Source organism: Somniosus microcephalus, unplaced genomic scaffold (assembly GCF_052327205.1).
Source record: "Somniosus microcephalus isolate GS21.2 unplaced genomic scaffold, FLI_Smic_1.0 unresolved_chr2, whole genome shotgun sequence".
NCBI classification, from domain to species: Eukaryota; Metazoa; Chordata; class Chondrichthyes; order Squaliformes; family Somniosidae; genus Somniosus; species Somniosus microcephalus.
Window position 1 is genome coordinate 59,825,359 of NW_028225180.1, and position 26,035 is coordinate 59,851,393.

The 26,035-nt window shown below is 51.7% G+C and overlaps 1 pseudogene; it reads left to right on the forward strand.

Moving 5' to 3' along the window:
* The first annotated feature begins 4,571 nt into the window (after nt 1-4,571).
* On the forward strand, nt 4,572-7,528 carry LOC147092705 (putative G protein-coupled receptor 139; annotated as a pseudogene).
* The last annotated feature ends 18,507 nt before the right edge of the window (nt 7,529-26,035 follow it).

Consider the following 26,035-nt stretch of genomic DNA (forward strand, 5'->3'; position numbering starts at 1 on the left):
CCGAATCAGTCCCGCCCGCAGCAGGCGGGAGTGGTCTTCAGGCACCGTAATTACTAATAATTGGCATCTATAATGCCATTTTAAGGCGCCCTTGCTATTTTCAGCCTTTTCCCACGTTAAGCGCGCCTGGTGGGACCCCGCTGATGAAGCCTGGCATGAACAATATTGGATTGCTGACTATCAGCTGCAGGTCAACCAGGAACGAAGAGATTTAATCAGACATCATTTGTAGGTTGCAGGAACTTGTTGTTTCAGGCTTGGGGCAACTTGTTCCAGGCTTAGGCACAGCTGTGGAAGTTTGGAGCCTCACACACTTCTCCAGTGTGAGCTCCTGGGAAGCCACTCTCGCCACCCTCACTCAGCACTTCCTCAACTGAGGCACCTACCAGAAGCATGGGAGGCCTTTCTTTCCTTCCTCTCTTGGCATTAGAGGACCTCCAGCCCCATTCACGAAATGACACACGCCACAAGTGCAGAAGTTGCCATCAGGTATTCTATTGACAATAACCAACTGATGGCATTTTTAAAATAAACACAACATTTTACCCAAGTGGCTACGCTTGTGACTATTTTTGCTTTATTTTCCTCTTACGCTTGCTCCTACGTGGCTTCAGCAGATTTGGAGGCCGCTTGCTCACTTTCCTGCTGCTCCTGTCTCGACATCTTTGGCGGGCGTCCTCTAGCATGGCGAGCCTGTGAGGGCTCGCCAGCAGTCTGCTGCTCCTGCGGCTGTGCAGGGGCTGAGACCTCTATCTCAGTTGGGTGTGGACTCCGGCAGGGCTCTGACCGAGGGCACTGCAGTGGCATGGAGGTTTGAGCGATTGGAGAGGAGCCCCCACTTCCTTGAGATCGGCCACCAACCTCCCTCTCATGGGTCAGGCCCCCCTCAGTGCCTGCAAGTGGCTTGAGAGCAGCTTGCTGCACATCAGGGGGGCCATGGGGACCCGTTTCTACAAAGGCAATCCTATTCAGAGGGCCTGCCATGAAGGTCTGGTTTCTCTGCACAATAGCTGACCATCGCTCCTCCAGAGATGTCAGACTATTCTGAACACTCACCATGTTTTCAACACTCTGGCGACTTAGCTCCTCCATGGCCATAGCCATCCTCTCCTCTACTGTAGCCATCCTTTCCACGGAGGTTGCCATCCTTTCCGTGGTGATGCGTTCATGTACCAATGACTCCTCAAAGGCTCTGCTCATGTTCGCTATGGATTCCTCCATTCGCTCCACACATGCAACGACCCTGGAGACGAAACCTACCAGAGACTCCTGCATCTGTGCATGGAGATCCATCAACTCTTCTCTTGCGGATGGACCCATAGGCAGAGGGTCGACATGCAGCTGAGCAGAGCTGGCAGAGTCCTGCGCCCTCCGACGAGGACTCTCTACTGCTGTCCCTGTCTCCACCATCTGCTGATGCTCACTTGTGAGCTGTGATACACCAGGTGAAAAAAACTACTCTATCTCGCGAAGGTCCCACCGAGGTGTGAGTGTCTGTGCTGGTGCTGGGTGCACTGAATTCTGCTGACACTGCACCCTCAGAGGTTGGAGCTTCCTCTGAGGCATCTGGCTGCTCAGCCTCTTCCTCCTCCGCAGTGGGGAAGGGGGCTCTGGATGGTCCTATGGGGGAGTAAAGGAAAGAGTTAGAGGTTTGATGCCAAGGTTACATGCACATTGGACTTTGCAGATGCTCATAAGTCCAAATTGTATAGCTTTAGAATCATAACAGCGACTCATGCTATGTCAATGAGAGTGATGGAAAACTATTCTGCCAACAGCTTGCGGGACTGCCCCTGTCTCTCCTTCCCCAGCTTCCACAGCCACATCAGCCCTGACAATTTCCAGCACTCCTTCCTCCCAGGGGGTCAGGTGGGCTATTGAGGGTGGGCCTCCTCCAGTCCTGGCTCGCTCTCTGTTGTTGTGAGCTCTCTTTTGCTGCAATGAGGGAGATAAGTGGAGTTTGAGTGAGAATAAAGGAGTGAGTGTAGAGATTGCATAGCATAGATACTTAGAGGGAGACAAAGATGGTGTGAGGCTGCAAGACCAAGGGCCCTCCCTGCGTGTTGTCAGTTGTGCTCAAAGCATCAGAGTGAGAGGGAGTGTGAGGTCTGCATGGGGGAATAGTTAGGTGAATGTGAGCATAGAGAGAGAGGGAATGGGAAAGGGTGTATGGATGTGACTGTGAAGTGGGATGTGGAGGAAGCGAGTGCTAAAGCTGAGTGCTGGTGGGGAAAGGCAATGGGGATCAGTTTGAGGGTGATGGAAACTTCATACTTACTTTTCCTGTACGGTGAAGGTCATGGAATCGCTTCTGACACTGTATCCATGTTCTTCTGGTGACTCATAGCGAGTTGACATCTGCTGTCACCTGCATCCATGCAGCCATGGTCTCAGTGGGAGGCCTCTTCCTCCCTGACCTAGGGAAGAGGACCGCCCTGTGTGCCCTCACCCCATCCAATAATGCCTGCAGTGAGGCCTCGTCGAATTTGGAGGCAGCTTGTGGCCTGGCACTGGCCACAGCTGCTGCAGGCTCCTCTGCCATCCTGTATGGTTCGTTTGCATGCCTGCAGAGGAAGCAATGCTTGCTCTGGGCCTTAAAAGCACCACGAATGATGACATCATACTGTGCGACTTTCTGCCTGGAAATAGTCAATTAGCAAGGGTTCCCACGCGGGAAATGAATTGGCCAGTTTGAGGGAAAATTGCATCAATCTGGCAGAGCCATTTACATTCGTGTGGGAATCCCGACATTCGGGGAACCCGACAATTCCCCACACCTGCGGGAAAATCTGCCCCAATGATTCGGCTCTGCCTCACACGAATCCACCCCTCCTCCCCAAAATCAAAATGCCATACCCACCCCCGACCCCCACCACACGGACCCACCTGTCCCACACACACAGTCCCGTCCCCTCCATCACAAGCGCACCAAACGGTGAACCCTACACGGATCCGCCCAGGGAAATGGGAACTTCATCCTCTGCTTCTGCACTTTAACACATGGCTATAATGGACTAACACAGCACAGGCCAAGGTTGAATCCTGAGCAGTTCCTGCACTGTTTGGGGCTCAGGTTCCTAGATTTTGGTCGCAGCAACTTCGGTTGGTCTCCGAGTTACAGCACAGTTTATTTTATCTCTTTACCCACTGCAACACAGGCACATTTCAAATTCTAGCTTTTTCACGTGCCTGTGCCTGATGCTCCAAAATACTACCCGGCCTCCCTCCCAGCATTTCCTTCCTTCCTCCATCACTCCCCTACTTTCACTTCACTGACACATTACTGCGGCCTTACCTACTCTGACTTTCACTTTCCACTTCTCACACCTGTATGTTTGCTTTGCTCCAGCCGCTGACCCGCGGGTCACATTTCTCAGCTGCACCAATTTTCACTTGTGCCTTGAACTCAATCGATCGAGACCTCAGTCTAACTCCATCCAGCACCAAGTCAGAGATATGCACACACATAGTGTGGAGACTACACAGCAGGACATGTCTTCACGGGGAGAATCACTGCCCACAAATGGGCAGTTTCTAGGGCTGGTGACAGGACACCATAAGTACCAGTTCGCCAGAGGGAGATATCATATACTAGCTCTTCTGCAGAGGACTTTGGGGGCCTAGGCTACCGAAGATGGCTGATGGGCGCATAGGTGAGATGTTATTTGCACTGGGAAGCCTGCCAGCGAGCTTGCAGGCAATTGCTCCGAGCATGGTGGAGTCCAACTCTAACTTGTGTTGGGCTTCTAGCAGAGCATGGAGAACATTCTGTCCAACATTGGGCGAGTGTCAACTCCAAGAACACAACACTGGCGCTCATCATGTTGGAGCTTCTGCTGACAACTCTGACAGTTTCCATGGCAACTCACCCTGCATGTCATCTTATAATGCTGCCAGATTTTCATTGGGGGTCGGGGGCGGGCAGCAATCACAGGACCTTCCAGAGCATCACATATCTCCTGCTGTTCTCGCACAGAGCTGAGTTACCATCCAAGGAGAGTGGTCTTTGTTCCAGGGAGAGACACCTGTTGTCCTCTCTCGGACTATTGTTTTAACATTATTCCAATAATTCCTATACTGAATTCAGGATAAACCTCTTTACCCAGCGAGTGGCCACAATGTGGATCTCGCTGCTACAGGGAATTGTTTCGAATCAGCTACCCACAGCGTGCCATTGAAATCAGTAATAATGAGAATAGGACGATTTGTATAACGGGCGGCCAATGAAGCTACAATCCTAAATTAGTTTGTTTTTCACATAAAATAGATCGGATCAAATAGTAACTTTTTCAAATGTATATGACTGATGGACAAAGCTTTTTTTCGCAGAACAAATGTCAAAATAATATTGGGTTTTTATTACTGTGACATCATTTATATTTGTTCGATTACATTAAATCCAGTAAAGCGAAAGCAACTCGTTTGTTTAAATGAGTCTCACTAACAGCAGTAATGATGTTACATCATTGATTCACTGGAGACGTCCCACAAGTGTATATCAGGATCGATTTTTACCCCATCACTGTGCATGTCCCCGAACCGTTGTATTCTCAGCCTGAATCTAACAGAAGATGCATGAAGCAGTTACGGGTCCAGTGTATGCTATTTATTACCCAATTCTTGCGGCTGTTGGTGTTCCAGGTAAGTCATTTTATTGCCATCGTGTTCATTATGTAAATAGGTCTCTTGCTGCATGTGTTACATACATAGAATTACATATAATGTACAGCACACAAAGGGTCATCTGGCTCAACTGGTCTAAGCCGGTGCTTGTGCTCCTGATGAGCCTCCTCCCACCTCTCATCATCTAACCCTTTCAGCATAACTTTCAAATCCTTTCTCCCTCATGTGTTTATCTAGCTGCCCTTAAATGCATCTATGCTATTCACCTCAACCACTACTCATGGTAGCGAGTTCCACATTCTCACCACTCTCTGGGTAAAGAATGTTCTCCTGAATCCCCTAATTAATATATTAGTGACTAACTTGTACTTATGTCCCCAAGTTTTGGTCAACCCCACATGTGGAAACATAGTCTCCACCTCTACGCTATCAAACCATTTCATAGAAAGACCTCTGTCAGGTCACCCCTCAGCCTTGTCTTTTCTAGAAAAAAAGGTTCCCAGCCTGTTCAATCTTTCCTGATAGTTCTACCCTTTCAGTTCCTGGTTCTTCCTTGGAAATATTTTCTGCACCTTCTCCAGTGCCTCTATATGCTCTTCACAGCATGCAGACCAGAACTGCGCAAATTACTCTAAGTTACACTTTATCTCCTCTCCTGATGCATCTTACACTGTCAAACCTTCAGTGATTCAAGTCACATCAACAATACCACGGAAAACTCTCCGCGAAAGTAACAGAAGAAAGTGATGCGAGAGCATTAAGCTCCGATCCTGTCATCACAAATCACCACTTCCAGGCGCATGCGCGGTTTCCGGGAACTAACTCCAACTGGTTTCATCCAGACAGCATCAAAGAAGAAATGTTTTAAAAATGTATGTTGTCACACCACAGTATGTGCCTCTGAAAATATTCATAGTGCTATAGTGACTATTGTAAAATCGTAGAATGAAGCTAGAGAACATCGCTTCTGAACCAGAAATTAATTTGTTCCATGTCCCCTCCCCTTTCCCCAGGTTCCTTTCTCTTTTAGTAACGTTTATCCACTTCATTCTAAAAACAATTATTAATTCGGCGTGTGCCATAGCCTCTGGCAAGTTATTTCATTTCCTATCACAACCACCAACCCGACCCCAAAAATATCCTAACATTTCCCGAGGTTCTTTGGTGAAGATTTAATCCTTCTTTTTCCTATATTAATACAGTTCGTCCGCCAGGGCAAATGTTTTTTCTCTCTCCCTTATTCGTCTTATGGAAATCTCTCAGCTGTCGGAAGACGTTTACCAGATCGCCTCTTAAACTCCAATGCACCGAGCTCCAGGTTCCCCTGCCTACTTTGACAACTAAAGCCCAGCATTCCCCGGTGTTATGTTAGTTGATTTCCTCGGTACCCTCTCCATAGTCTTTGCATCCTCTCTAAGGAAGACCTGCCACAATGGAGTAAATTAGAAACTTGCCATCGGGAATAAAACCGACATTGCAGATCGGCCGCCAGTTACAGGAACCGCCCGATTTCAGCCTGACGTATTTCTATTGCATGATGCGGGGGTTTATCTGAAAGCCGTGGCTGCACCGATTGCAAGTTCCCACCTCCATTTCAATTAGTTTCAATTCATCCTTTCGCCTCCCCTTATTGTATATTTTAGATATCAGTTCACGTTTACCACTCACGTGCTATGAATTTTTTCAAATACACAGTTTAATTATTATTTAGTTTTATTTTGAAACAAACCCAACCAGTCCGTTGGAAAACTCATGGGATCGGGTACAACGCTGGTTTTACTGTCCATTGAATTGGATGGAGTTAATATTGGGCGCAGTAAAACTGGCGTTTTCTCGATGCCGTGGGTTTCCCGCCTGACGCGTGAGCTTAAATTATCCTCAGTCACCACAAAGCAGGCGCTTCGATTCCTTCCACAGAGGCAGTAAAGAAACTGTGAAATTCAGACAAAATCCTGATGCGTTGTACTGGGAGTCTAGTCAATGATTTCCCTCTTTCTTGCAGTTAACATAATGGCAATTGTGATCCTGTGCCGGGGGAAGTGCAGTCTGTCCAAATGCATCACTCTCTATCTAGTGGCTATGGCTGTCGCGGATCTACTGGTCGTTATCACCGGTGTGATATTGAACCGGATCATTGGCATTTACTATCCAATTAGCACCTTGTCCGTTACTCTGGCGTGCCGTCTCCAAACGGTCCTAGTTTATGCTTGCAGAAACGGCTCTGCCTGGTTAACAGTCGCTTTCGCCTTTGATCGATTCGTTGCAATTTGTTGCCAGAAGCTGAAAAGAAAATATTGCACTGAGAAAACGGCAGCTCCGATCGTAGGCACGGTGTTTCTTCTGAGCTGTTTGCAAAATATCCCATGGTACTTTGTACTTGAACCTTTGTATTATATTAACAACGTCCCAATGTTCTGTGGCCTCAAATCCAACTTATATACTTTACCCACGTGGATAGCATATTCCTGGAGTAATCATATTTTTAACACCGTGTCTTGCAATTTTCATTATTTTACAATTCAATGTACTGACAGTAAGACACATATTATCCTCCAGTAGAGTCCAACGGGCATTGAGGGGCATCAACACTGCTGAACAAAAAGTTGATCCTGAGTTGGAGAACCGGAAAAAATCCATCATTTTACTCTTCAGTATATCTGGAAGTTTCGTCATATTATGGGCGACATACACCGTACATCACCTCTATTACCGAATCACAGGCACTTATGTCTATACAGGTTACAATGATCCAGTCTTTATTCTTCAGGAATCCGGACACATGCTTCTCCGATTGAGCTGCTGCACAAACAAGTGTATTTATGTCGTGACCGAGAAAAAATTCAGGGAGGAGTTGAAGAATGTGATGAAATATCCGCTGACACTAATAGTCAAATTGAAGAAATGATCGAAAGAAATGGGATCTCCTGTGTACAGTATTCAGATCTCAATCTCTTTCATCCATGAGCTTTCTGCAAAGGGGTAGCCGGTGGGCGTGGGGGGGGGCAGGTTCGTTTTCCTGTAGTTATATCACACTGGGAGTAGCTTTTTTTATTGGTGTTTCATATTATATTTGATACCTAACTTGCCTCTTGAGGTATCCAACAATGCCGAATCTATTAAAGACAGGGAGGCCTTGGACCTGTGTCACCTCCAAGGTTCTCACCTGGGGACAGAGGCCTTAGACCTGGGTCACCTCCAAGGTTCTCGCCTGGGGACACGGGCCTTGTACCTGTGTCACCTCCAAGGTACTCACCTGGGGACACGGGCCTTGGACCTGGGTCACCTCCAAGGTTCTCGCCTGGGGACACGGGCCTTGGACCTTGGTCACCTCCAAGGTTCTCGCCTGGGGACACGGGCCTTGGACCTGTGTCACCTCCAAGGTTCTCGCCTGGGGACACGGGCCTTGGACCTGTGTCACCTCCAAGGTTCTCGCCTGTGGACACGGGCCTTGGACCTGTGTCACCTCCAAAGTTCTCGCCATGGGAGACGGGCCTTGGACCTGGGTCACCTCCAAGGTTCTCGCCTGGGGACACGGGCCTTGGACCTGTGTCACCTCCAAGGTTCTCGCCTGGGGACACGGGCCTTGGACCTGTGTCACCTCCAAGGTTCTCGCCTGGGGACACGGGCCTTGGTCCTGTGTCACCTCCAAGGTTCTCGCCTGGGGACACGGGCCTTGGACCTGTGTCACCTCCAAAGTTCTCGCCATGGGAGACGGGCCTTGGACCTCGGTCACCTCCAAGGTTCTCGCCTGGGGACACGGGCCTTGGACCTGTGTATCCTCCAAGGTTCTCGCCTAGGGACATGGGCCTTGGACCTGGGTCACCTCCAAGGTTCTCGCCTGGGGACACGGGCCTTGGACCTGTATCACCTCCGAGGTTTTCGCCTGGGGACACGGGCCTTGGACCTGGGTCACCTCCAAGGTTCTCGCCTGGGGACACTGGCCTTGGACCTGTGTCACCTCCAAATTTCTCGCCATGGGAGACGGGCCTTGGACCTGGGTCACCTCCAAGGTTCTCGCCTGGGGACACGGGCCTTGGACCTGTGTATCCTCCAAGGTTCTCACCTGGGGACATGGGCCTTGGACCTGGGTCACCTCCAAGGTTCTCGCCTGGGGACACGGGCCTTGGACCTGTATCACCTCCGAGGTTTTCGACTGGGGACACAGGCCTTGGACCTGGGTCACCTCCAAGCTTCTCACCTGGGGACACGGGCCTTGGACCTGGGTCGCCTCCAAGGTTCTCGCCTGGGGACACGGGCCTTGGACCTGTGTCACCTCCAAGGTTCTCGCCTGGGGACACGGGCCTTGGACCTGGGTCACCTCCAAGGTTCTCGCCTGGGGACACGGGCCTTTGACCTGGGTCACCTCCAAGGTTCTCGCCTGGGGACACGGGCCTTGGACGTGTGTCACCTCCAAGGATCTCGCATGGGCACATGGGCCTTGGACCTGTGTCACCTCCAAGGTTCTCACCTGGGGACACGGGCCTTGGACCTGGGTCACCTCCAAGGTTCTCGCCTGGGGACATGGGCCTTGGGCCTGTGTCACCTCCAAGGTTCTCGCCTGGGGACACGGGCCTTGGACCTGGCACACCTCCAAGGTTCTCGCCTGGGGACACGGGCCTTGGACCTGTTTAACCTCCAAGGTTCTCGCCTGGGGACACTGGCCTTGGACCTGGGTCACCTCCAAGGTTCTCGCCTGGGGACACGGGCCTTGGATCTGGGTCACCTCCAAGGTTCTCGCCTTGCGACACTGGCCTTGGACCTGTGTCACCTCCAAGGTCACGCCTGGGGACACGGGCCTTGGACCTGTGTCAACTCCAAGTTTCTCGCCTGGATACACGGGCCTTGGGCCTGCGTCACCTCCAAGGATCTCGCCTGGGGACATGGGCCTTGGACCTGGATCACCTCCAAGTTTCTCGCCTGGGGACACGGGCCTTGGACCTGTGTCACCTCCAAGGTTCTTGCCTGGGGACACGGGCCTTGGACCTGCGACACCTCCAAGGTTCTCGCCTGGGGACACAGGCCTTGGTCCTGTGTCACCTCCAAGGTTCTCGCCTGGGGACACGGGCCTTGGACCTGTGTCACCTCCAAGGTTCTCGCCTGGGGACACGGGCCTTGGACCTTGGTCACCTCCAAGGTTCTCGCCTGGGGACACGGGCCTTGGACCTGTGTCACCTCCAAGGTTCTCTCCTGGGGACACGGGCCTTGGACCTGTGTCACCTCCAAGGTTCTCGCCTGGGGACACGGGCCTTGGACCTGTGTCACCTCCAAAGTTCTCGCCATGGGAGACGGGCCTTGGACCTGGGTCACCTCCAAGGTTCTCGCCTGGGGACACGGGCCTTGGACCTGTGTATCCTCCAAGGTTCTCGCCTGGGGACATGGGCCTTGGACCTTGGTCACCTCCAAGGTTCTCGCCTGGGGACACGGGCCTTGGACCTGTATCACCTCCGAGGTTTTCGCCTGGGGACACGGGCCTTGGACCTGGGTCACCTCCAAGGTTCTCGCCTGGGGACACTGGCCTTGGGCCTGTGTCACCTCCAAAGTTCTCGCCATGGGAGACGGGCCTTGGACCTGGGTCACCTCCAAGGTTCTCGCCTGGGGACACGGGCCTTGGACCTGTGTATCCTCCAAGGTTCTCACCTGGGGACATGGGCCTTGGACCTGGGTCACCTCCAAGGTTCTCGCCTGGGGACACGAGCCTTGGACCTGTATCACCTCCGAGGTTTTCGCCTGGGGACACAGGCCTTGGACCTGGGTCACCTCCAAGCTTCTCACCTGGGGACACGGGCCTTGGACCTGGGTCACCTCCAAGGTTCTCACCTGGGGACACGCGCCTTGGACATGTGTCACCTTCAAGGTTCTCGCCTGGGGACACGGGCCTTGGACCTGGGTCACCTCCAAAGTTCTCGCCTGGCGACACGGGCCTTTGACCTGGGTCACCTCCAAGGTTCTCGCCTGGGGACACGGGCCTTGGACGTGTGTCACCTCCAAGGATCTCGCGTGGGCACATGGGCCTTGGACCTGTGTCACCTCCAAGGTTCTCACCTGGGGACACGGGCCTTGGACCTGGGTCACCTCCAAGGTTCTCGCCTGGGGACATGGGCCTTGGACCTGCGTCACCTCCAAGTTTCTCGCCTGGGGACACGGGCCTTGGACCTGGCACACCTCCAAGGTTCTCGCCTGGGGACACGGGCCTTGGACCTGTGTCCCATCCAAGGTTCTCGCCTGGGGACACTGGCCTTGGACCTGGGTCACCTCCAAGTTTCTCGCCTGAGGACACGGGCCTTGGATCTGGGTCACCTCCAAGGTTCTCGCCTAGGGACACTGGCCTTGGACCTGTGTCACCTCCAAGGTCTCGCCTGGGGACACGGGCCTTGGACCTGTGTCACCTCCAAGTTTCTCGCCTGGATACACGGGCCTTGGGCCTGCGTCACCTCCAAGGTTCTCGCCTGGGGACATGGGCCTTGGACCTGGATCACCTCCAAGTTTCTCGCCTGGGGACACGGGCCTTGGACCTGTGTCACCTCCAAGGTTCTTGCCTGGGTACACGGGCCTTGGACCTGCGTCACCTCCAAGGTTCTCGCCTGGGGACACGGGCCTTGGTCCTGTGTCACCTCCAAGGTTCTCGCCTGGGGACACGGGCCTTGGACCAGGGTCACCTCCAAGGTTCTCGCCTGGGGACATGGGCCTTGGACCTGTGTCACCTCCAAGGTTCTCGCCTGAGGACACGGGCCTTGGACCTGTGTCACCTCCAAGGTTCTCGCCTGGGGACACGGGCTTTTGACCTGGGTCACCTCCAAGGTTCTCGCCTTGGGACACGGGCCTTGGACCTGTGTCACCTCCAAGGTCCTCGCCTGGGGACACAGGCCTTGGACCTGGGTCACCTCCAAGTTTCTCGCCTGGGGACACTGGCCTTGGACCTGGGTCACCTCCAAGGTTCTCGCCTGGGGACACGGGCCTTGGTCCTGTGTCACCTCCAAGGTTCTCGCCTGGGGACACGGGCCTTGGACCAGGGTCACCTCCAAGGTTCTCGCCTGGGGACACGGGCTTTTGACCTGGGTCACCTCCAAGGTTCTCGCCTTGGGACACGGATCTTGGACCTGTGTCACCTCCAAGGTTCTTGCCTGGGGACACGGCCCTTGGACCTGTGTCACCTCCAAGGTTCTCGCCTGGGGACACGGGCCTTGGAGCTGTGTCACCTCCAAGGTCTCGCCTGGGGACATGGGCCTTGGACCTGTGTCACCTCCAAGTTTCTCGCCTGGGGACACGGGCATTGGACCTGTGTCACCTCCAAGGTTCTCGCCTGGGGACACGGGCCTTGGACCTGTGTCACCGCTAAGGTTCTAGCCTGGGGACACGGGTCTAGGACCTTTGTCACCTCCAAGGTTCTCACCTGGGGACACGGGCCTTGGACCTATGTCACCTCCATGGAGTGAGTGACATGTAATAATAAATTTATTCTACAATAAATCAGCATAAACGTATTCCAAAAATGTAAATCTGTCGCTGGGTCTGCACGTTAATCATCAACTGATTTATTTCTGCACACAACCGGTCCTTAGTTTTCACTATTGTCTTTTTTCGTTGCATATATCCAATACCTTTAGTTGTTTCTTCTTTTTATCTAAAATATCCATTTCCACTTGAACATGAGTAGGCCAAAGGGCCCCTCAGGCCTGCTTCACCATTCAACGCAATCCTAGCTGATCTTCTACCTCAATTCCACTTTCCCGCCCTCTCACCACATTCTTAGTGTCCAAAAATCTATCGAGCTCATTCTTGGATTCACTCAACGAAAGAGCATCCACAGCCCTCTGGGGTAGAGAATTCCAAGAAATGTCTCCTCATCTCAGTCCTAAATGGCCGACCACTTATCCTGAGACCATGGTCCCTGGTTACAGACTGTTGAGCCAGGGGAAACAACCTCTCAGCATCTACCCTGTTCAACCCTCTAAGCAACGTATACATTTCAATGAGATTAACTATCACTATTCTAAACTTCAGAGGATATACATCCATTCTACTCAATCTGTCCTCACATGAAAACCATCTCATCCCAGGAATCAACTAGGGAACCTTCGCTTCAACACTTCCAAGGCGAGTATATCCATCTTTAGGTAAGGAAACGTAAAATGTATGCAGTACTACAAGCGTGGCTTCCCAAAGCAGAAAATGCAGAAATGTTCTTCTCTCTTGTACTGCAACGCCCTTACAATAAAGGCTTAAAAACTTTTGTGTTCCTAATTGCTTGCTGCACATACATGTTACCTTTCTGTGATCCCTCTACAAAGACAACCAAATCCCTCTGAATCCCAACATTTACGAGTCTGTCAACTTTTTAAAAAAATATTCTGCTTTTCTATTCTTCCCACCAAAGTGGACAATTTCACATTTCCATACCTTATATTCCATCTGCCAACTTCTGGCCCAGTCACTTAACCTGTCTATGTCCCTTTGCAGCCTTTTTGCATTTTCCTCGCAGTTTATCTTCACAACTAGCTTTGCACAGTCAATATACCTGAATATATTACACACGGTCCCCTTAGCTATGATTACTATAGATTGTAAAGAGCTGAGGGCCGAGCACCAATCCTTGCGACACCAGGCTGATACCTGGGATGGCAGGAATGACGTATGAGGAGAGAATGGGACGATTGGGCTTGTACTCGCTGGAGTTTAGAAGAATGAGAGGGGATCTGATTGAAACTTATAAAATTCTTACAGGACTGGCAGACTAGATGCAGGAAGGATGTTCCTGATTGTCGGGGAGTCCAGAACCAGGGGTCACAGTCTAAGGATAAGGGGTAGACCATTTAGGAAGAAATGAGGAGGAATTTCTGCACCCAGAGAGTGGTGAACCTGTGGAATTCTCTACACATAAGGCAGTAGAAGCCAATTCATTAAATATATTCAAGAAGGAGTTGGATATATTTCTTAAGGCTAAAGGGATCCAGGGGTATGGGGAGATAGCAGGGAGTGGGTACTGAAATTGGATGATCAGCCATGATCGCATTGAATGGCGGAGCAGGCTCGAGGTGCCGAATGGCCTATTCCTGCTCCTATCTTCTATGTTTCTACTAGTTACAACCTGCCAACCCAAAAATGACCAGTTTATACCTACTCTCTGTTTTCTGTCTGTTAACCAATCATCAATCCACGCTAATATATTGCTTTCAATCCCAGGAGATTAATCTTGTGAAATATAAGGGGCTGACACTGTCACTTATGTTTCACTCGATTAACTGAGCTAATTATAGTTTGTGGGAACTTGGCTGCCACGTTAATCCATAAAATAGCAGTTATCATATCTCAAAAAACAGCTAGTCAGCTGTGAAGTGCTTTCGGAGACTCTAAGACCGTGAAAAGCGCTAAATAAATTACTGATATCCCGACATCAAACATCCTTTCTGGTGAGACCATTCGGCTGCTGACCAGTGAAATCTGTAACTAAATGGATCCTGTAATTGGCTGCAAACTTGCCATTCACGATGCTGAAACTGGGCATTTTATTCCTTCCGGTATGTACCATGTCCAGCTCGCGGCTCTGTGCTGCTGTTTCCTTCATCTCTCAAATTTCAGCAGATCTAACACTTGTCTGAAATTAACGCCTTTGAAAATACATTTCCTTTCTATTCAGAAACAGACTGACTTTCCATCAATCTCAACAATTTCATTGTCATTTGTTTTGTCCTCTTTCCAAATGGTGTAAAGAATGTGTATTTATTTTAGCAGTGGGGGAGCGGTGTTGTAATTCCGTGCTAATTACACATATAATATTTTTAAGGCTTTGCAATTATAGAATCATAAAATGGTTACAGCACAGAAGAAGGCCATTCGGCCCACTGTGCCCGTGCCGGCTCTCTGCAAGAGCACTTCAGCTAGTCCCTTTCCCGTTGCCCTGCTTTTTTTCCTTCAGGTACTTATCCAATTCCCTTTTGAAAGCCACGATTGACTCTGGCTCCACCACCATTTCAGGCCATGCATTCCAGATCCTAAACACTGGCTGCGTAAAAAATATTTTTTCTGCTGTTGCTTTGGTTCTTTTGCCAATCACCTGAAACCTGTGTCCTCTGGTTCTCGAACCTTCTGCCAATGGGAACAGTTTCACTCTATCTACTCTTTCCAGACTCCTCATGATTTGGAATACGTCTATCAAACCTCCTCTCAATCTTCTCTACTCTAAGGAGAACAACCACAGCTTCTGCAGTCTATCCACGTAACTGAATTCCCTCATCCCTCGAGTCATTCTCGTAAATCTTTTCTGCACCCTCTCTGATGCCCGCACATCCTTCCGAACGTGCTGTGACAAGAATTGATCACAATCTTCCAGTTGAGGCCGAACCAGTGTTTTATACAGGTTCATCATAATTCCCTGCTTTTGTACACGATAGGTCTATTCATGAGCTGCATTCTCAACCTGCCCTGCCATCTTCAATGCTATGTGCACATATACCCCTAGGTCTCTTTTCATGCACCTCCTTTAGAATTGTACCCTTTAGTTTATGTTTCCTTTCCTCATTCTTTCTACCAAAATGTATCACCATTCTCCAGTGGGGAAAAAAACAATTCACCACTAATCTCTGTTTCCTGTCACTTAGCCAATATCTTATCCATGCTGCCACTGTCCCTTTTATTTAATGGACTTCAACTTTGCTGGCGAGCCTATTATGTGGCACTTTGTTGAAAACCTTTTGGAAATCCATGTACACCACGTCAACTGCATTGCCTTCATCAACGCTTTCTGTTACCTCATCAAAAAACACGATCAAGTTAATTAAACACGATTTGCCTTTGATAAATCCCTGCTGTCTTTGCTGAATTAATCCACACTTGTCCAAGTGATTGTTAATTTTGTCCCTGAATATTGTTTCTAAAAGCGTTCCCACTACCAAGGTTAAACTGACTGACCTGTAGTTGCTGGGTTTATCTTTACACGCTTTTTTGAATAAGTGTGCAACATTTGCAATTCTCCAGTCCTCTGGCACCACCCTAGTTTCTAAGGAGGATTGGAAGATTATGGCCAGTAACTCCTTGATTTCTTCTTTCACTTCCCTCAGCATCCTAGGATGCATCCCATCTGATCCTGATGACTTATCTACTTTAAGTACAGCCAGCGTTTCTAGTACCTCCACTTTATGAATTTTTATCCAATCCAGTATCTCCTCTACCTCCTCCTTCACAATGTCTATTGCAGCATCTTCTTCCTTGGTGAAGGCAGATTCAAAGTACTAATTTAGCCTCTCAGCCATTCCCTCTGCTTCCAGCTACATTACGTACAATGCCACTTATCTTTGTGTCCTCGGAAAAATTGGATATGTGTCTTGTACATGTGACTTATTAAGAAGATGAAAGCCCTGGAAATAAGGGGAAAATAGTGGTATTGTTACAAAATTGGCTCAGTGACAAGAAGCAAATGGTGGTGGTGGATGGATATTTCTTCAGACTGTGAGGTTGTTTGCCGTGGCGTTCCCCAAGGATCACTTTGGGTTCATTACTCTTTCCATTTTTTATAAACGATGTAGACTAAGGTTTAGGGCCCGGATGTTGTGCTTTTGATGATGGTGTATGCAAAGCGTATGCTGTCGTAAGCCATCAAAAAGGCCCCACTAGTTCTGGGTTTCCACATGCACTGCGCATGAGCAAAACCCAGAACCTGCGATGTGTCAAGGCTCACCTTGACAGATCTAACACACTGACCCAAACATCACTTTCGCTGCTGCAGATTTGGGGTATTTGTGCAACTACTGCCCAGCAGATGCCCAGAAAACCCTTACACCTGGTAAAATCAGGCATAGGATCATATCACTGGATGACCTTACACTTGCCTACATTGAAATCCATTTGCCACAGTTTTGCCCAGTCACTTGTTCTCTTAATATCTCTTCGTAATGTTATGCTTTTATTTACATTGCTTACAATACCACCTATCTTTGTGTCTTTGGTAAACTTGGAATGTGGCTTGGATATGTGGTTTGTTAAGAAGATGGAAGCGAATGGAATTAAGAGGAAAGTGGCGATCTGGATACAACATTGGCTCAGTGACAGCCAGCAAATTGTGGGAGTGAACGGATGTTTTTCTAACTGGAAAGTTGTTTGCTGTGGTGTTCCCCAATGGGCCGTTTTGGGTCCATTTCTCTCTTCAATTTTTATAAACGACATAGACTCGGGTGTACGGAGCAGATTTATAAAGTTTGCAGATGAAACGAAACTTGGCAAAGTAGTAGTTGGTGATGAGGACAGGTATATGCTTCCGGATGACATAGACAGGATGGTGAAATTGGCAGATGAGGTTCAATGCGGAGAAGTGTGAAGTGATGCACTGTAGGAGGACTAATATGGAAAGGCAGTAGACTATAAATGGCACGGTTCTGAACAGTGCAGATGAGCAGAGAGACCTTGGTATCCATATCCACAAATCCTTAAAGGTGGCAGGGCAAGCTGATAATGTGGTTAAAAATCATACATGTTACTTGTGTTTATAACCAGAGGAAAGAAGTATAAAAGCAAATAGATCATGCTAGAACTTTATAAATCATTGGTTATGCCTCAGCTGGATTACTGTGGACAATTCCACACTTCAGGAAATGTGTAAAGGCCTTAGAAAGGGTACAGGGGAGATTTCTCAGGATGTTACTAGGGATGATGGAGTTCAGGTAGGATGAGATTTTGCCAACATTAGGACTGTTCTGCTTGGAACAAAGAAGGTTAAAGGGTCACCTAATAGAGGTTTTCAAGATGATGAGAGGTTTTGATAGAGTAGATAGAGTAAAGCTATCCCCTCTGGTGAGTGGTTCAAGAACTAAAGATATTGGCTAGCTTTATGTACTAGTGAACCCCCAGTCAAAGGGCAGCAGAAAAAGGCCGAGGCTTATCCCAGAAATTAAACAGCACTCAATAGCTGGTTATTCTCTCATGTTGCAAGGTCCTGGATTGATGGGATTCTCAGTGGACCTACTCACCTTTACAAACATTTATGAAGCTTCCTGTATTATCCTGTCTTGGAAAATAGAGCTGTTTGTCCCACAAGATAGCCCTGTGAACCCAGCGACCTTTTTGGATTTCCAGTTAGTGTGGTGCTGATTCGATTTTGCTTTCTCCACCTTCCTGAGATATTGCTCAGTCCAGTAATCTGTTAATAATAAAATGATTCATATTAAATGTAGAATCTGTTACTCGAAAACAATAGGACTAATTTTGCGATGATTAATATATTAAATTTGTATTTATTTACAATTAATTATATTGGTTGAATTCCTCACCTTACTATTAAGTTGTTCTTTTCTTTCCTTGCCCCTACTTTTAGGGACTATACTCACTCACAATATCTGCTGCGAACTCCAGCTGCACCCACAGTAACACATCACTGATGGAGCATAACCAGGGGTGGAAACCTGTCTCCAGGTGACATCACAAAGGAGCCAGGAGCCAATCACACAGCAGCCAGTAACAATGTCACAAAGCAGCCGGAGCTCCGCCCAGTCGAGGTGTCACAGGGTCACATGACCATGCTCTGCTCCTGGTGCGCAGTCTCACTGGGGATGAACACATGTTGGACATTCAGTCCTGTCTCTGACCCCATTCTCATGTACTGAAATCCCAGGCAGGGAGCACAACTGTGCAAAACTGTCCCTTACGAATTCTCCGTCCCATCCTCCAAATATGAGAACCCATTATTCAATGGCCCAAATGCTCACCTTCTGATTTATACACCCCAAACACTCCCTCACATAATATCAAGCACTAGGTCTCGCTCCTGGCATGGCAGTGAAAGGCAGTTTGAGGTCTGTGATGAAATAACTGTGTGCTGGATTGTCTGTTGTTGTACTTGTTAATGTCTGGAATGGTTTACAGGTGTAACCACTAATATTCCTCCCAACTCCGCCTTTATGGACCCTCCTGATTGGTGTGAGTCTTATTTATAAGAGCTGGGTTTTAATCATAAGGGCTGGGTCAGTGATGAATGATGGTTGCCCTGTGTTAACTTGATGCCAAGTTTCTTACTTAATAAAAGCCCTGAGTTTGAAGCCTTGACATGGACAGAGAGTCAAGGCAGGGACTGGATCTGCTCAGCTCATTCTCAGCCTTGCTGTCTAAGGAGAAACAGAGTGGAATGTGGTGGTCTCCTTCAACCATCAACTTCAACTACTGAGGTGCCTGGAGAGAGAGGACGGAGGAGGAGAGGAGGAAGGGGAAGGCCAACTTCATCATCAACCAGGGGAGAGGCCCTTCCCATCACTGCCTCCCCAAATTGGCCTCCTTTGCAGGGGAGGGAGAGAGGGGAGAAACAACCACCGAACAACCTTTTGGAAGGAGGGAAGAATAAGAACATCTACAGGTGGGTGTTATTAGGTGCACTCTCCTAAAGACTTTGTTTTGTAGGTGGGGGGAGGAAAGAAGACAGAAGACAGAAGGCCGGACCACCAAGGGGTGTCTGTGTGTGTGTATGTGGTTCCTGTAAAACACTAGGCCACACACACCACTATTAAAACACCCCTTCCACTGCCTTACCTGGGACAGCTGGAGCTGCCTAGGCGAAGTCATTCAACCCTTTTAAGACCTGGTGTAAAGGACTGAGCCTCGGCATACTTCAGCTTTCCCGGGTGAAGACATCTTCTCCCCCCACCGGAAGACCAACAACAGGCTTTATTTTTCCATCAGAGAGTGCACCCCTGCTGACACCCACCCACCATCCTGAGTGGTGCCCCTGCCCTTGCGGCCTCCCTCCTTCCCAACCACCACCTCTCTCTCTCTCTTCGTCTCTCTTTGCCTCTCTCTCTGAGGCACCTCTATTTTATATACATTAATTGCCACTTGAGCAGAGGGGAGAGGGCCCCTCTCCCAATTTTAGTTAATAAGGGGAGAGGTGTGCCTTCAATTTAACAGCTCCCTCTGCTCAAGAGAAGAAACTAATTAACGTGAGGCCATTAACACTTTCAGGCCTGTGACTTGGGGTGAGTGTGGCTCTTTTAAAAAAAAACACCCATAATGGCTACTACTTCATCGCCGGTGATGGGGTCAGCAAGGTCATATGCAGCGGTGGCAGCCACAGCCACGGCTGCTCCCGCTGCTTCTGCTGCCCCATCACCTTTCACTTTAATAACTAAAAAGCTTGGGGTGAAGAGCTACACTCACCCCCACATGACTATTGAGGCCTGCATAAAAGCCATGGCTGGGGTTGTCGGCCCCTCAGCCATCGTCGCGGCCTCAAAAATGTACGGGAAGGCTGTGTTCTTCCTGGGGTCGGAGCGGGCGGTGTCCCTGGCCATCACCAAGGTGCTCACCGTGGGCAAGTCCTTCCTGCCGGTGGATCCTCTTGAGGCCACCGCACGGAGGATTGCTTTTTCCAAAGTCCCACCTTATATTCCTGGTGAGCTCCTCCTCCCCCACTTATGCCATCTTGGGGAGGTGAGGTCGGGGATCACGCCTATCCCGCTCGGCTGCCGGGAAGCCAGCCTTCGGCACGTCTTCTCCTTCTGGCACCAGCTCTTTATTCAGCTGGCGTGGGAGGAGGACACTGACGGGACTTTCATCATCCTCCACGAGGGGACCGCCTATCGCTCCTTTTGGACGGCGGACCGTGTGCGGTGCCACGCCTGCAAGGAGGTGGGGCTCATCAGGAGAAACTGCCCCGCCTCCAAGGCCTCCGGATCGTCTGGTGCGGCCAAAGCGGGCGCCGCCACTGCTCCTCTCCCCGGGTCTGGTCGCGCCCCCCAAACAACCAATGCGTGGTCGTCATCGGAGGTCGATGCCATCAAGGCCTCCGGCGGGGGGGAGGGAGTGAGTCTGGGCGGAAGGAAGGCACGGAGGAAGGCCAAAAACCTTACGGTGGGTCCCCCCGGAGACGGCGAGCCCTTCAACCTGGCGCCCCTGACACCCGCGCTCCTCGCGGAGTTGGTCGGGGCAGACGTGGGTGGGAGGGACCTAGTGCCCGAGCCTGCGGTTGTGATCGTCGTGGCGGAAATGTCAATACCTGCAGCCGGGCTCAGGCCCGGGGAACCCGACCAACCTGCTCCACTGGAGGGAGCAGCGGAGGAGGCCTCTGGAGACTCTGGAGACATGGAGGTCTCCCTCGCTCCCTCCATGCTAAAAAGAAGGCGTGACACCCTCAAAGAGGAGGAGAACCGGGAGGAGGAAGGTCCCTCCGACCTGGGGGTGTCGTCACCCGCCGTGGGTACTGCCCCCCCCCCCGCTGTCATCATCACCGGTGATCAGCAGGGGTCGCCTGTCCCTCGGGAGGCTGAGGAAGATGTGTCTGTCCAGCACATGCCTCCCGGCGATGGGGATGAGACCCTGCTCATGGGGGGGGGGTCGCGGAACAACCCGCGGCAGAAATTGAAACTGATATTGATATTCTCTCGGTTCCATTACCCCTCGCTGGGTCGGGCGGCCTGGGGTCTGGGTTGGGCGAGCTCCAGGAAAATGAGCTCACCCAATATGACCCGGACATTCCCCAGGGGCGGCACGACCTGGTCGAGGGTTTAGTTGAAGGCACCCCTTCCGCTGGGTCAGAGGCTGGTGGCGTGGAGGGGGAGGGCCCCCTGACTGTGTCTCTGGCGCCGGATGTCCTAGAGGAATTTCCATTTGTTTACTGCCCGATTTCTCCGGACGTTCTGGCGTCTGAGGTGGAGGGGGACTCCGAACCACCGCCGTCTTCTGGCCCGGCACCCCCGGAGGAGCCAAGGGAGGAATCCTCTGCCACCGATCCTGGGGGTGGGATACGGGCAGGGGTGGGGCCCGCCGATGCAGCTGAGCCGTTCGCGGCGCACTGCACGACAGACAGGTCGGCCACTGGTGGCAACCCCCAGGAGGAGGATGGGGACTCAGTGATGGGCGCGGAGGATGAGGTGGATTCCATCGCCGACGAGGCGATGGATGACCTCGTGCCCCTCGCCGAGTCTCCCCTCATTCCCGTCAGGGAACTCAGGCATTTTGTGGCCGTGTGCCAGGGTCATCAAAACAAGACCCGGCTGGCCCTCGCCAGGTGGTTGGAGCTGGCACTGCTCATTGGGTCGGTCCACGCTGCTGTCAAGATCATGGGCGCGGACGTGAGCCCGCTCGAGCTGCGTCGGTTCAGGTTGTTCCTCACTGGGCTGCTGAGGGAGTGGCGGTCGACTAGTGGCTGCGCTCCCTCCTCCCGTTAGGTGTAGGTAGAGGTTGCACTATGCTTCTGATATGAAGACAACCATAGCCAGCCTCAACATCAATGGCAGCAGGGAGACTCGCCGCAGATTTAATAACCTTTAGGTCTTTCGGGATGGGAAGTATGCGGTGTGCTTCCTGCAAGAAACCCACACCATCCCGGGAGACGAGGCCACGTGGCTCCTGGAGTGGCAAGGAGGTGTCAGCATGAGTCACCTCTCCAATGTTTCCAGCGGGGTGGCTATCTTGCTGGCCCGGCATTTTCAGCCGGAAATCTTGGGGTTCAAGGAGCACGTGCCGGGCCGCTTGCTCCAGGTCATTGTTTGCCTGGGGGGCGTGCCGCTCCATCTAGTGAATGTGTATGCCCCTCAGGCCTGTGCGCAGCAAGTACGCTTCTTTGAAGAAGTGTCCGCTCTTCAGGGCTCCATCGACGTGGGCGAGTGCGTCATCCTCTGGGGGGATTTTAACTGCACCCTCGAGGTGAGGGACCTTCCGGGGCCCCTGCGATGCCCGGCGGCGATGGAGAAGTTGAGGGACCTGGTCGGGTCCTTCGACTTGGTGGACGTCTGGCGAAATCTCCATCCCGACTCCAGCGCCTTCACTTACGTGGGATCTGGAGGAGGAAGGTCCAGAATCGAGCAACTTTACATTTCCCGGGCGTACGTCTCCTGCATTCCGGTAGCTTCCATGCGGCCGGTGCTGTGCACGGACTACCACCTGGTGTGGACAGAGCTCGTTCCGCTGCACGCGTGGGGGGAGGTCCGCGTACTGGCATTTTAACAACCTGCTTCTGGAGGACGCGCAGTTCCGGGGGATTCAATTCGTCAGTTCTGGGCTGACTGGAGAAGGAAGCATGGGGGCTTCCCCTCCTTGAGGCTATGGTGGGATGTGGGCAAGGCTCACATCCATCTCTTCTGTCAGGAGTACGCGAAGGGGTCGACCAAGACGCGGGAGGCCGGGGTCAGGTGGTTGGAGAAGGAGGTGCTCGACCTGGAGTCCCGTCTCGGTCAAGTCTTCGAGGACCCGGCCCTGCAGAAGTTGTACGATGAGAAGAAGGGTGCGCTGAAGGACCTGCAGCTCGTTGGGTCCTGAGGCGCGTAAGTGAGGTCGCGGATCCAGTTACTGTGGAACCTGGACCGCGGCGCCCCCTTCTTCTACTCGCTGGAAAAAAGATGGTGGGTCCGTAAGCAGCTCTTGGGGCTGCTGGCCGACGACGAATCTTTGGTCTCGGATCCAGAGGGAAACAGCGCGGAGGCCCGCGCCTATTACAAGGCTCTGTTCTCTCCAGATCCGTCGAGCAAGGATGCGCGCAGATTTTTGTGGGAGGACCTGCCGAAGATTGGCCTGGAGGGCGCCGAAATATTGGAAAGTCCCCGGGGCTGGACGGGCTGACCGTGGAGTTCCACAGGGCGTTCTGGGATGTCTTGGGGGGCGACTACGCACGGGTCCTGGGGGATAGTTTGGCGATCGGGGAGATGCCCCTCTCTTGGTGCAGGGCAGTTATTGTCCTGCTGCCTAAGAAGGGCGATCTCCGCCTCCTTAAGAACTGGCGCCCAGTCTCCCTCCTCAGCACGGACAATAACATTTTTGCCAGGGCCATGTCTGCTCGCCTTGGCTCCGTGCTGGCCCACATGATCCACCCCGACCAGTCCTACACGGTCCCCGGCCGGACTATCCACGATAACATCCATCTGGTCCGGGACCTGATCGAAATTCCCAGAGGGCTGGTCTGTCCGTCGCCTTCCTTTCCCTGGATCAGGAGAAGGCATTCGACAGAGTGGATCACGAGTATCTATTCGGGACTCTGCGCGCATTCGGGTTCGGGACGCATTTTGTCGCCCGGATCCGACTTCTGTACGCTGCCACAGAGTGTCTGATTAAAGTTAATGGGTCCTTGACGGCGCCCGTACGTTTTGGGAGGGGGGTGCATCAGGGATGCCCCATGTCCGGTCATTTATACACCCTTTGCATAGAGCCTTTTCTGCGCCTCTTGCAGAAGAGGTTGACGGAACTGGCTCTGCAAGGGCCGGGCATGGAGGTGGTCCTCTCGGCTTATGCCGATGACGTGCTCCTCATGGTCACGGATCCCGTTGACTTGCGGAGGATGCGGGAATACCAGCAGGTTTACTCGGACGCATCCTCCGCCAAGATCAACTGGGAGAAATGTTCCGGACTCCTGGTGGGACAGTGGCGGGTGGACTCCCTGCCGGAGGAGTTCAGGCCCTTTGCCAGGAGCACCACGCACCTCCTCTACTTGGGAGTCTACATTAGCCCTGCCGAGGACACCTGGCCGGCAAACTGGCAAGAGTTGGAGGCCAAAGTCACTACTCACTTAGGACACCGGACAGGACTGCTCCAAGTGTTGTCGTACAGGGGTCGAGCGCTGGTCATAAACTGGCTGGTGGCCGCCATGTTGTGGTACCAGTTGGTCACTTTGATTCCTCCCCCTGCGTTTGTCGCCAAGATGCAGAAGAAGCTCATCGACTTCTTCTGGGGCAAAAGGAAGCACTGGGTCTCTGCCGCGGTTCTGAGTCTCCCGCTTAGGGAGGGCGGTCAGGCGCTGGTGTGCCTTCGCACCCAGGCTGTGACTTTCCATCTTCAGACGCTGCAGAGAATCCTCCGAGATGGTGTGCGCTGGTGACATATTTTTTCCACCAACTGCACGGCCTCAATTACAACATGCAGCTCCTGTTTGTGAAAGTGGGCGGCACACGTGCCAGCCTATGGGAGCTGCCTGTCTTCTACCAGGAACTGCTATGGGTTTGGAACTATGTCGCTTCCAGGCGCAGCTCTCCCCCGTTAGGAATGGTGGCTATCTTTCAGGAGCCGCTGCTCAGGAATCCGCACCTCCACGTCTGCGGGTTCGGGTGGCTGGCGGAGCACAGGGCTGTGCCTGGCAAGGTGACGAGGGTGAGGGACCTGCTCGATGGCGGAGGAGCGGCCTGGATGGCGCCGGAGGAGTTGGTGCAGCGCATGTCTTGGGCCAATGTCCAGCTCGCGGTCAATGCCATCGAGTCGATGAAAGCGACACTGCGCCCCGGCGCCACAAGGTGTATCGAGGCGGCTCAAGCACATGGGGCGATCCCGCCCAAGCTTTCCCCCGTTCGGACGGAATTCCTCATCGGCGCCTGGCCCCGAACTCCCCTCGGGAGCCGGCGCCTCACAACTTGAGCTGTCTTGAGGAAATACCATCCGTGCCTTTTCATTCCGCACGGTGGTGTTTCCTGTACGGGCCGCTCCTGCACACTTTCCACTTTGCCATCTTCGCCTGCCGTCCGGACATGCCTTGGCATGCCGTCTTGCCTTCCAGCGGAGCGGAGGTCCCCAATGGAGGGCTCTCTATGCGGGAGTCTTCCCTTGTTCTATTGGGATCTTGGCCTGGAGGGTGTTGCACGGAGCAGTCCCGTGCAATATATTTTTAAGTAGGTTCACGGACTCCCAGGCCGCCTGTCTTTTCTGTGGCCTGGAGGAGTCCGTGTTTCATATATACATGGAGTGTGAGAGGTTGCAGCCCCTCTTCCATTATTTGAAGGGACTGCTCCTCGATTTTTGGTTGCACTTCACTCCCACGCTCTTGATCTATGGTCACCCGGTGCGGAGGGGAGCGGGCAGTTTGGATGAACTCCTTGTGGGTCTGCTCCTGGGCCTGGCTAAAAAAGCCATCAATTGGTCCAGGCAGTGGGCGGTTGAGGGGGTCGTCCAGCCAGATTGCCTCCCTCTCTTCTGCGGCCATGTTCGCGCCCGGGTGGCCCTGGAGATGGAGCACGCGGTGTCCGCCGGCTCGCTCGAGTACTTCCGCGACCGGTGGGCACTGGGGGGACTGGAGTGCATAATTGATTTGGACAACCAAATTTTTATTTGATTTGTTAAGGTTTATTTAAAGTTTAATTAGTTACAGTCTATTTGTTTATGTTTGGTTCAACCAAAAGAGCGCCTTTATGGACCCTCCTGATTGGTTTGAGTCTTATTTATAAGAGCTGGGTTTTAATCATAAGGGCTGGGTCGGTGATGAATGATGGTTGCCCTGTGTTAACTTGATGCCATGATTCTTACTTAATAAAAGCCGTTAGTTTTAAGTTTTAACTTCATGGATTCAGGCAGTTATTTGGCACATCAATTTTATTAAGTTACAACTTTGGAAGATGGAGCGATTTTTGAAACCAGAGCATCTGGATATCGATCCCCATTTGGCAGATCCGTCAAAGAAATGTACGCATTGACTTCGATGTTTTGAACACTTCATCACATCGATCGATCCAACGGTTAACAAGTTGGG